Consider the following 13,047-nt stretch of genomic DNA (forward strand, 5'->3'; position numbering starts at 1 on the left):
GTGTGTTTGTAGAGATAGAGTGGTCTTGAACTCCTGGGCTCAAGTGGTTGGCCTGCGTTGGCCTCCCAGCGTGTTGGGATTACAGATATGAGCCCTTGTACCTGGCCGTTTTTAACTTTTGTTAGCAGAGTGGTGGAGATCCCCACTGTTAACTTTTGTCTCTCTGTCTTCTGGTCACTTTTGCTTCATTATTTGACTCCTAGCAGGAGATCTTTTAAAAATAACTATATCCCAATGAAGAGTGATTAGAAATTTAAGCTTTTGTGTTTTTCATTTATTCATTCCATAAATATTGTGCACTCATTGTGTACAGGGTGCTTTTTGTTATTATAGACAATGTGAATCATTACTGATTATATTTCCTTTGTGTTGACTTGGCTTCCTGGGGGCACAGAGTCAAATTTGTGACTCAGTTGGATTGAGTACAAGCCTTGCTCTGTCAAACTTTCTTTTTCTCTGTTGCCCAAGCTGTAGTGCAGTGGCACAATCTTGGCTCTCTGCAACCTTCACCTCCCTGGTTCAGGTGATTCTCCTGCCTCAACCTCCTGAGTTGCTGGGATTACAGACATGCCCCACCACGCCCAGCTAATTTTTGTATTTGTAGTGGAGATGGGGTTTCACCATGTTGGCCAGGCTGGTTTTGTACTCCTGACCTCAGGTGATCCACCCGCCTTGGCCTCCCAAAGTGCTGGAATTATAGGTGTGAGCCACCGTAATTGGCCAAACCTTTTTTTCTGAGAAAGAGTCTAGCTCTGTCGTCCATGATGGAGTGCAGTGGCATGATCTTGAGTCACTGCAGCCTCCACCTCCAGGGTTTAAGCGATTCTTCCACTTCAGCCTCCTGAGTAGCTTGGATTACAGGTGCCTGCCAGCATGCCTGGCTAATTTTTGTATTTTTAGTAAAGATGGATTTCCGCCATGTTGGCCAGGCTGGTCTCGAACTCCTGACCTCAAATGATCCACCTGCTTCAGCCTACCAAAGTGCTGGCATTACAGGCATGAGCCATCATGAGCAGCCCCTATTAAACTTTCTCCCCAGGAAAATAGTTATTCTTCCCATCTCTAGGACTGTATAGCAGTTTCAGGATGATGCTGCCTCTCTAATTTAGAGTGCTACACAGGAAGTAAGAGTGGGCTTCATGGTAGGCAGCTGCCAGGCTAGCATAAATTCTGACACACCAGAAAATCCCTTTGATCCTTCCTAAATGCTTTTCTTACTTTGTGCCAAATGACTAATGATTTAAAGCAGGGGTTCTGAACCCTGCCTTTATATCAGAATCACCCACAAGACTTTTAAAAATTACCTAGAAACTTCCCTACCTGACATTTTGATTCAGTAGCCTCAGGTGTAGTTTAAAAAGCTCCACAGGTAATTCTGATATACATTTGAGGTTTAAAGCCTTGTGCCCCTGTGAACTGGAAATGATCTAGGGAGGATTTGCACTTTGTTCCTCATCAGTGACATACTGGAGATCAGGTCCTTTTTTGAAAACCTGTTTTGGCCATGGAAAAAGCAGATGGGAAGAACGCTAAGAGTAAGTAAGAGAAGCAAGAATACTGAAATGCTTTAGGGGGAACTTGGTTGCCTGTTTTGCCAGCTCCCATTGTGGGAAATTTTTCCTTTGAGCAAAAGAATCTGTTTAACTGGGGCTGCAAGCCCTGGGAGAAGTGTTGAGTCTGGATGTGGCCACCATTAGTTTCATGAGTTTGCAGCTTCTGTTCCTGGGGCCAGTGAAGGGAGACAAAGGGAGGCTGGTAGATTATTGTTTTCAGAACCAGGATTCTATCAATGAGTCTTCTGAGCTGATGAGAACCTTCTGGTGATTCCAGGAGGGTTGGTGAGTTCACAAGGAACTATGAGATCAGGTAGGAATCCTGTTTTGTATTAGGAGTTCTGTGAATTCCAAGACCAGGCCTTCTCTTACTCAAATATGAGAACAAAAACACATTCCAGAGTTTATTGTGTTTCAGTTTATTCATGCCATTTCCCTCAGCTCCGCTATCTCATTAGTGTAGAAATGCAAAAATGGTATGCATGTATATCCTACTCTTATTAAAACAGTGTTCACAGCATAATAAAACAGTGGCTTACAGTTATTGAGGGCTTACTGTGTACTATGTGCCAGAGACTGGGTTAAGAATTATGAAACTGGGGCCGGGCGCGGTGGCTCAAGCCTGTAATCCCAGCACTTTGGGAGGCCGAGGCGGGTGGATCACGAGGTTGAGAGATCGAGACCATCCTGGTCAACATGGTGAAACCCCGTCTCCACTAAAAATACAAAAAACTAGCTGGGCGTGGTGACGCGTGCCTGTAATCCCAGCGACTTAGGAGGCTGAGACAGGAGAATTGCCTGAGCCCAGGAGGCGGAGGTTGCGGTGAGCCGAGATCGCGCCATTGCACTCCAGCCTGGGTAACAAGAGCGAAACTCCGTCTCAAAAAAAAAAAAAAAAAAAAGAATTATGAAACTGAAGCTTAGGATGTTAAGAGGCAAAGTTGGGAAGCATATATTTTAAGAAGTTTTTAATTCCTTTTGCCCCATTTTTGGTAATGTGGTTTTTCCTGATAACCCATTCAAGTATATTTTAATTACATTCTTTTTTTTTTTTTTTTTTTTTTTGAGATAGAGTTTCGCTCTTGTTACCCAGACTGGAGTGCAATGGCGTGATCTCGGCTCACTGCAACCTCCGCCTCCTGGGTTCAGGCAATTCTCCTGCCTCAGCCTCCTGAGTAGCTGGAATTACAGGCACGTGCCACCATGCCCAGCTAATTTTTTGTATTTTTAGTAGAGACGGGGTTTCACCATGTTGACCAGGATGGTCTCGATCTCTTGACCTCGTGATCCACACGCCTCGGCCTCCCAAAGTGCTGGGATTACAGGCTTGAGCCACCGCGCCTGGCCAATTACATTCATTTTTTTTTTTTTTTTTTGAGATGGAGTTTCGCTCTTGTTACCCAGGCTGGAGTGCCATGGCGTGATCTCGGCTCACTGCAACCTCCGCCTCCTGGGTTCAGGCAATTGCCTCAGCCTCCTGAGTAGCAGGGATAACAGGCATGCGCCACCATGCCCAGCTAATTTTTTTTTTTTTTTTTTTAGTAGAGACGGGGTTTCACCATGTTGACCAGGATGAACCCGATCTCTTGACCTCGTGATCCACCCACCTCGGCCTCCCAAAGTGCTGGGATTACAGGCTTGAGCCACCGCACCCGGCCCCAATTACATTAATTTTTAATATGCTTTTATAATTTGCTCCATACTTCCTGCTATTCTTTTTTTTTTTTTTTTTTTTTTTGAGACAGAGTTTCGCTCTTGTTACCCGGGCTGGAGTGCAATGGCGTCATCTCGGCTCACCGCAACCTCCGCCTCCTGGGTTCAGGCAATTCTTCTGTCTCAGCCTCCTGAGTAGCTGGGATTACAGGCACACACCACCATGCCCAGCTAACTTTTTTGTATTTTTAGTAGAGACGGGGTTTCACCTTGTTGACCAGGATGGTCTTGATCTCTTGACCTCGTGATCCACCCGCCTCGGCCTCCCAAAGTGCTGGGATTACAGGCTTGAGCCACCGCGCCCGGCCGCTTCCTGCTATTCTTAAACACAGGCTACTGAATTGAACTCAGGGATCTTAAAGTCCCTTTGAACCTTAAGATTGTATTAGTTAAGCTTTTGGGGTGTCTCCAGCCTCACTCTGACCCTGTTATTTATAGTGAACTGAAGACGGAGGAGATGGCTGAAGAGGGTCTGATATACTTGTGTCCTGGGCCTTGTTACTCTGTAAAAGTCTGTCTGGTTTGTTTTTCGTCATTTACCTTTTTCTCACAGAGGATGGACCACACATGACATTGCAGGCAGAATAACATATCTGCCCCTTTGCGAAATTCATCTGTAAGTGAATCACAGGTTCAAGTGACCTCTCTAGTGACTTCGTTTCTTTCTATCACACTCTCTCTTGACATCAGGGCCTTTTAACTTGTTGGCTGAATTCAGCAAGTGATGAGCCTTTGCAACATCTCTGACCTGTTGGATCACAGGACTCTTGCTGTCAGTGTGAACCGCTCAGAACCTAAGGAAAAGTATTCCTCACCATCTTGAGAATTTGGCCTTGTGTTTTGGAAATGCCTTATTCTAAAGCCTATACCATTTTCATTAATCAGAGCCTACACTTCTGTAAACATGATACTAAGCCAAAATCTATTATGGTTTCTTATGATTTTTTCCCCTAATGGATTTGGAATCCCTGGAGGTCAGGGGTTCATATTCTCAACAGCAAACTAGAGAGCTAGGACTTAGATAAAGTAGGCATTCAAACAATGTTTGTTAAATACTACTTTTAAAATGCTTTAAGTAGAAACCCTTAAAATAATATCTGGAATCTTTTTAAGTTTGAAAGTCTAATGGCTATTTGTATCAGATTTATATGTCCATGCTCTGAGTAGCCTCCTAGTCTACCTGATAAATCTGTGAAATTGCACTTTCTTCCAGTAGATACCTTTACTGTTCTCAGGTGAAATACTTTGCTTATCCCTTGCCAGTCCAGCCTGGGGAAGTTGGCCAGACCTGAGCTGGGAATTTTATTTGAAGGAGTAGAAATCGGAGGGGTTGGCCAAGGCTCAGTTAGAGAGGACAGCTCTTTAGTTGCCTGAGCTGGCTCTTTTGTACAACTGGTGATTGTTAGAATTTTAGAGGTGGAGAGACTTTAGAGGTACAGCCCAGTCCTCTTATTTTAGAGATGAATGAAAGCGAGTCTCAGTGATGTTAAGTGACTTTTTAAAGGCTACAGAATTCACTAGGGTCAAAGTTGGAACCAGACTGAAGTCAGAAAGAAGTGAACATTGTACTTTTTCCCCTCATTCTCTGTCCTTTTATCAAGGAGCTACGAATACACATTTCTCTATTGCTTTCTTTTACAGGTTATGCCTTAAATTGGACGTTTTTCTTTTCATATACTTAATTATGAGATGGAGACAGTTGATAGAAAATAGTCCCATTTTGGAAGCATTTTTTTGTTCAAATCTTGGGTCAAGGATAGTAAATGAACATTTAAGATTATCCATCAGCCTGGCCAACATGGTAAAACCCCATCTCTGCTAAAAAATAGAAAAATTAACCAAGCGTGGTGGCGCATGCCTGTAATCCCCACTATGCAGGAGGCTGAAGCATGAGAATTGGTTGAACCTGAGAGATGGGGGTTGCAGTGGGCCAAGGTCATGCCACTGCACTCCAGCCTTGGTGATAGAACGAGACTGTCTCAAAAAAACAAAAAAGATCATCTGACATATTTAGGATGCATTTTCAAGTTTCACAGGCATCAACTTACTGTTCCTCCTATGTCGTCTTCCCCCCAGCCTTTTCTTTTTTCTTTTTCTTTTCTTTTTTTATTTTTTTGACACAGAGTCTTGCTCTGTCACCTAGGCCAGAGTGCAGCGGCTCAATTACAATTCACTGCAGCCTCAACCTCTTGGGTTCAAGCAGTCCTCCCACCTCAGCCTTGTGAGTAGCTGGGACTATAGGTGTACGCCACCACACCTGGCCTGACCTTTTCAGTTAAATACTTCTGCATATCATTTAGGTATAATTGATTATACCAGAAATGAATCTGCACTTTGTGCTTGGTATTATTTTTTAAGGTATTAAAGAGGTGATAACTATGTTTTTTCAATAAATATTTTATGCATGTTTTCCAAATTTGCCATAACATGACATTTTAATTTGATCACTCTAAGGGTTCCAGTCATACATAAAAGGTATTTATAAATGGGCTTTGTTCTTAAGTAAGTTGTTTCTCTTGTTTTATTGTTTTTGATTCTAATGAAAGCTTTGCTTTCTTACTTACATATGGGGAAACCTCTTATTATAGAGAAAGCTTCTAGAGTGTTTATTTTGGTGACTTAAAGTCTGTTAATAGAGTGTATCCCAAAGATTCAAATTGTGTTTTGCATTCTTTCCTCTCAAAAGTATTTATCTGGGGCTGGGCACGGTGACTCATGCCTGTAATCCCAGCACTTTGGGAGGCCGAGGTGGGCGGATCACAAGGTCAGGAGTTTGAGACCAGCCTAACCAACATGGTGAAACCCCATCTCTGCTAAAAATACAAAAATTACCCAGGCATAATGGCAGGCACCTGTAATCCCAGTTACTCGGGAGGCTGAGGCAGGAGAATTTCGTGAACCTGGGAGGCGGAGGTTGCCGTGAGCCGAAATTGTGCCATTGTACTCCAGCCTGGGCAATAAGAACACAACTCTGTCTCAAAAAAAAAAAAAAACCCTATTTATTTAGACTCTTAAATGCTTTTGGTTGGTTGGCATTTCTTTGTGAATTATTTAGCAAAATAATTTTTTGTCTATAATCAGATGAATGCTTCGTGACAAATTTGAAAGTTTTTTTTTAAATGAAAGAAAATACATGGTTTGTTTTTAAAGGATAGCAAAACTTATGTACTTTTATAGTCTTGTTATGTAAAATTAAGGAAAGAAAAATGAAAAAATTTCAGCAACCTAGGTTTTCAAAGCTATATGAAATTCTAGAAAGTTCTCTTTCACCTTAATTTCAACTTAATTCGCTCAAAAGGTTCTATCTATCATATATATTTACTCTTCAATTTGCTTTTTTTTTTTTTTTTTTGTGAGACAGAGTCTTTCTTTGTTGCCCAGGCTGGAGTACAGTGGAGCAATCTTGGCTCACTATAACCTCTGCCTCCTGGGTTCAAGTGATTCTCCTGTCTCAGCCTCCCGCGTAGCTGGGACTACAGGTTCAGGCTGTCATGTCCAGATAATTTCTTTTCTTTCTTTTTTTTTTTTTTTAAAGAAATGGAGCTTCGCCATGTTAGCCAGGCTGGTCTCGAACTCCTGAGCTCAGGCAGTCTGCCTGCCTTGGCCCCCCAAAATGCTAGGATTACAGGTGTGAGCCACCACTCGCCACCACGCCCAGCCTCAACAATTTGCTTTTTGCTTTTTTTGAGGTGGGATCTCACTCTGTCACCCAGGCTGGAGTGCAGTGGCGAGATCTTGGCCCACTGCAACCTCCAGCTCCTGGTTTCAATAGATTCTCCTGCCTCAGCTTGCTGAGTAGCTGGGGTTACAGGTGCATGTCACCACACCTGGCTAATTTTTTTTTGTGTGTGTGTATTTTTGGTAGAGACGGGGTTTTGCCATGTTGGCCAGGCTGGTCTCAAATTCCTGACCTCAAGTGATCTGCCCACCTCAACCTCCCAAAGTGTTGGGATGACAGGCATGAGCCACCATAACTGGCCGACAATTTTCATATGTATAGCACTTTGAAGTACTGACCCACGGTCTCCTTGAATGACTAACAATCATTCAAAGAGATGTTTAGGAGTTACCATCTTTATTGAACAGATGAGTAAGCCCAAGTTTGGAGAGGCTGAGTTACTCCCCCCAATCTAACGTCTCTAGTTAATAGTAGAACTGGAATTCAGTTTTTCTGACTCCCAACTAGTATTCTTTCCCCTCTTGTGAAGATAAATTGTTTGGTGAGATATATAGATTTATATGTGCTGGGCGCGGTGGCTCACGCCTGTAATCCCAGCACTTTGGGAGGCCGAGGCGGGTGGATCACGAGGTCAAGAGATCGAGACCGTCCTGGTCAACATGGTGAAACTCCATCTCTACTAAAAATGCAAAAAATTAGCTGGGCATGGTGGCACGTGCCTGTAATCCCAGCTACCCAGGAGGCTGAGGCAGGAGAATTGCTTGAACTCAGGAGGCGGAGGTTGTGGTGAGCCGAGATCGTGCCATTGCACTCCAGCCTGGGTAACAAGAGTGAAACTCCGTCTCACACACACACACACACACAAACACACACACACAAAGATTTATATGTACATATATCTAAATTTAAGTTATGCATGCACATGAATTCCATTTTTGATGCAATAATTGTTATTAAATGTCGTAAGATATTTAGTATACTCTCAGGTACTGTATTTTAAGCTTCTATTTGCTTTGTTTTCCTTCAACTTCTTAGCAAAACTGGTTGTTAAGTCAATAAAGTGTGGTAAGAATGAACTTGAGTGGTAACAGTGCAGTACTTTTTTGGTTGATGAATGTTGTGTACATACCTCCCACAGAACATTCTCCCTCTTATTATCCAGTGTACTTCCTGTGCTTGGATGTATCTGGCCTCCCACTGGTCTCCTAAATGCCTCTGGGAGTAATACCAGTCTTGTCTGGAATCTTATTGAATGTGAAGGATGGCAACAGTTTAATTGTACCCCACTGAAGCCCTTTGCAGACATTTCAGTGAATTGACATAGTGTCATTAGCCGTATTATCTAGCATTGTATCAAAAGGGCCCTTTCTCTTCAATAAGGATAAGGAGAGCAAATATAGAATTGTAAGTTTAATGTTGTTTAGTCAGAGATATCTGAAAATACGGTTCTGAATACTTCCCAGATTTAACGTTTTTGTTGTTATATAATGGACAGGAACTCAATTAGTGTTTATTAAATGTCTACTCTGGGAATGATGGTTTGCTACTTCATAATTTATGAGTATGTTGAAATCCTAAACATGTGTTGTACTACTGTGATTTTTTTCTTTAATTTTTTACATGAATAAAACAGTGCATTCAATTCTAGGCAGTTGGCAAATCTTAAATGTCAAAAAAAGAAAGCATCAAACATTTTCTTTTGAAATAGGTAATTCTTATTTTTTGAAAGGATTTTACCTATGTGTGCAGTTATTGTGAGAAAATATTTGTACTTAGCTGACTTGTCTTCACCAAATGTCATAGCTTAGACATCCATTTGGTTGGAGATATTGGGATAAGTCCTATTAAATAGGCAGTTAATCTTAAAAAATATAGAGAATGTCCTTGGTAATTATGGGATGGAATTTATGTTGTCCTTTTTGTAATGAATTGTTCTTTATAAAAGAACATTTTAAAAAAATTTTTTATTTATTTATTTGTTTATATATTTTTGAGACAGAGTCTCACTCTTGCTTAGGCTGGAATCTCAGCTCACTGCAACCTCCACCTCTCAGGTTCAAGCGATTCTCCTGCCTTAGCCTCCCAAGTAGCTGGGACTACAGGCACACGCCACTATGCCCGACTGATTTTTGTATTTTTAGTAGAAACGGGGTTTTACCATGTTGGTCAGGCTGGTCTCGAACTCCTGACCTCAGGTGATTTGCCCGCCTCGGCCTCCCAAAATGCTGGGATTACAGGTGTGAGCCACCGTGCACAGCTGGAACATTTGCATTTTATATTTATCATCTGTCACAGGGCTTTGTTACGTTTAAATTTGCTTCTGGATTCTAGTTTTCTAGAACAAATTTAGTTATTTGTTGTGCTTATAACTAGCTGCTGTTCACAGGGAAAGAGGATGAGCAAATTAATTATGCTTCTGATTATATATTTAATTACCAAGAGCAATGGTTTTACTCTTAACATACTTATTTTCAAACACAAAATGCTTTATTTCATCCATTTTGAGACAGACATTTTATTCACATTTTAACACAACTGATATCAGGATATGTCATGTATAATGTGTGACCTAATTGATGATATTTTTACTTTCTTAGTGGCACATGAAACAACAGGGTGCCTTACACTTCTTGGTATTTTTATTTATTACTTATTTGTTTAGATTGCTCTTTCAGAATTCATGGTATCTTTAGTTGAATCAAAATCAGTATTTGGAAAGATCTTTACCAAGTTGTAAAGCACTTTTTGAAACACGGTTGTTTACAATTTATGTGTACTCATGTACACATCTACTTTCAGTTGGTGTTGGCCTGAAATCAAGGGTGGATTATTTTCTTTTTTTTTTTTGAGACAGAGTCTTGTTCTGTTACCAGGCTGGAGTGCAGTGGCGTGATCTCGGCTTGCTGTAACCTCCGACTCCCTACTTCAAGTGATTCTCCTGCGTCAGTCTCCCAAGTAGCTGGGACTATGGGCCCAGCTAATTTTTTTATTTTTAGTAGAGACGGGGTTTCACCTTGTTGGCCAGGATGGTCTCGATCTCTTGACCTTGTGATCTGTCCGCCTCAGCCTCCCAAAGGGATTTTCATTTATATTTTTAACTTTGGAAACAGGTACATGACAAGAAATAGTTGGAAATTTGCTACATTTAATTACAGAAACTCCAGCTAGATTTGTTAAGGAGTTTGTCAAGCTTGAAGAGCCCAAAGCTACGTAATTAACACAGAAGCATACAGACAACCCACTCTTCCTCATTCCTAGTTTTTCTGTCGTTTTATCTGTGGTGTTTAAGGATGACTGTTCTGGGATTGTTGCTGTGTCCTCTTCTGAGTGCCCAGAGGACACTGAGGATGAGGAGCATTCTTGTCTGACTTGCTCTCAGGCTGAGGCTCCTTTGTCACTGGAGCACCTGTTGGCAGAGCTTGTCATTTTGCATATTCACCAAAATGGGCTTCCAGTATTTTTCCTCCAGAAAAACCAGTTCAGATTGGCAAGGCTCAGGTTTTATGTGCTTCTGCTCCTTCTTGCCCTTTCACTTACAGTACATTGTGTGAAATGGTGCTTCACAGTTTCATCATTTTGTGTTGGTTTAACATTCGTCATGGATGGCAATACATAATCTTGTGACTATCCATTTCCCTACACCCCAAGATATTAAAATATCATGGGCAAAGACCCTGTGGTGGCATTTGGTGGCCCTGAAGTGGGTACATGATACATTTGAGGAAATAGTTTCAGGCCATGTTTTTGGAGCAGAGGAGAGTGTGGGTGGGGTTAGACACACAGGCCCTGTGAACCATCCTGGTGACCTTTGCCCTCAAAAAACTCTTTGGAGGTTTTTTTCATTTTGTTTTGTTTATATCTGATTTATTTTATTATTAATTTATTTAAAAAATACTTTTTTTTGAGACAGAGTTTTGCTCTTGTTGCCCAGGCTGGAGTGCAAAGGGGTGATCTTGGCTTGCCTCCTGGGTTCAAGCACTCCTGCCTCAGCCTCCCGAGTAGCTGGGATTACAGGCATGCGCCACCATGCCCTGCTAATTTTTGTATTTTTAGTAGAGACGGGGTTTCATTATATTGGCCAGGCTGGTCTAGAACTCCTGACCTCAGGTGATTCACCTGCGTCGACCTCCCAAAATGCTGGGATTGGAGGCCTTAGCCACCAAGCCCAGCATATTTTATTATTATTATTTTTTTTAAAAGAGCCTTCCTGAAAACTGGACTTTGTGTGTGTTAGGGGGTTTGTTAGGAGAGGATGGCTATTTGGTAATGAGACCTGTTTCTATGGATTGACTGGGATGAAAGACTGAGTGGATGGGAGGTGAGAAAATGGAGGTTGTATGAATAGACAACTTGAAAAAGCTATTGTCTGGAGAGAAAAAGATCACTGAACCGATTTTCCTTTTCTCTTTTTATTTATTTATGTATTTATTTATTTTTTTAATGCATTTTAGGTTTTGGGGTACATGTGAAGAACATGCAAGATTGTTGCATAGGTACACACATGGCAGTGTGCTTTGCTGCCTTCCTCCCCTTCACCTATATCTGGCATTTCTCCCCATGCTATCTCTTCCCACCTCCCCACCCCGCCGTCCCTCCCCCATTTCCCCCCAACAGACCCCATGTGTGATGCTCCCCTCCCTGTGTCCATGTGTTCTCATTGTTCAACACGCGCCTATGAGTGAGAACATGCAGTGTCTGATTTTCTGCTATTGTGTCAGTTTACTGAGAATGATGGTTTCCAGGTTCATCCATGTCCCTACAAAGGACAGAAACTCATCGTTTTTGATGGCTGTATAATATTCCATGGTGTATATGTACCATATTTTCCCTGTCTAGTCTATCATCGATGGGTATTTGGGTTGGTTCCAGGTCTTTGCTATTGTAAACAGTGCTTCAATGAACATTCGTGTGCATGTGTCCTTATAGTAGAACAATTTATAATCCTTTGGATATATCCTTTTTTCTTTTAAGAGTCTTGTTCTGTTGCCCAGGCTGGAGTACAGTGGCATGATCATGGCTCACTGCAGCTTTAACTTCCTGGGCTCAAGTGATCCTCCCTGTCACCCTCCTGAGTAGCTGGAACTACAGGCGTGCACCACCACAACCAGCTAATTAAAAAAAAAATTTTTTTTTGTAGAGACAGACTCTCACTATATTGCTCAGGCTAGTCTCCTGCCTTGGCCTCAGCATCCCAAAGTGCTGGGATTATTGGCATGAGCTACCATGCCCGGCCTGAACCATTTTTCACTCCTGTTTTACACTCAGCCCCCTGGAAACCTCTGTGTTCTCTCACTGTCACTTTTGTCACCCTCAAAGCTGCCTGGATCCCAGAGTCATCCATTTCCTTTGGGTGTCAATGTGAACTTTCTCTTGGGTTCTTGCTTTCCTATGACCTCAAACCCTTCTCAAACTCACTGGGTAAGAATCCATCTTGATTAGTGGTGCTGCCATTTCTGACTCTTCCCCCTTAATTGTCCACCCTCCTCCTGACCAACTAGCCCTATAAATTCTTAAATTTATGACTATCCAAATACCCTCTAGTCTTACTGATTCAGTGTCTTTATCGTCTCTTGGATTTATTCTGCTTTTTCTCTTCTTTTTTTTTTTTTTTTTTTTTGAGACAGAGTGTCGCTCTTGTTACCCAGGCTGGAGTGCAATGGCACGATCTCGGCTCACCGCAACCTCCGCCTCCTGGGTTCAAGCAATTCACCTGCCTCAGCCTCCTGAGTAGCTGGGACTACAGGCACGCGCCACCATGCCCAGCTAATTTTTTGTATTTTTAGTAGAGACGGGGTTTCACCATGTTGACCAGGATGGTCTCGATCTCTTGACCTTGTGATCCACCCGCCTCGGCCTCCCAAAGTGCTGGGATTACAGGCTTGAGCCACCGTGCCCGGCCTGCTTTTTCTCTTCTCATCACACTTCCTCCTCATCTTTGGACTGGGCTATTAAAAAATTGAGATTATAATACCTACCTTGAGGATTTTCTAGGAACATGAATTTAAATGAAATATGTGAAATGTATAGCATGGCGGTTCAGTGTTACTGGGTGTTCTAGGCTTCTTCTGTTTTCTACTCAATCCATCCCTCAAGTTCCAGTTT

At 42.1% G+C, this 13,047-nt stretch overlaps 1 protein-coding gene across 4 annotated transcripts in view; it reads left to right on the plus strand.

Annotated features, from left to right (window-relative positions):
* NAPEPLD (N-acyl phosphatidylethanolamine phospholipase D) overlaps positions 1-13,047 on the plus strand; it is a 48,682-nt gene that overhangs the window by 8,443 nt on the left and 27,192 nt on the right. The gene's annotated exons all lie outside the window — the stretch shown is intronic.

The sequence above is a fragment of the Saimiri boliviensis genome, chromosome 10 (genome assembly GCF_048565385.1).
Source record: "Saimiri boliviensis isolate mSaiBol1 chromosome 10, mSaiBol1.pri, whole genome shotgun sequence".
NCBI lineage: Eukaryota > Metazoa > Chordata > Mammalia > Primates > Cebidae > Saimiri > Saimiri boliviensis.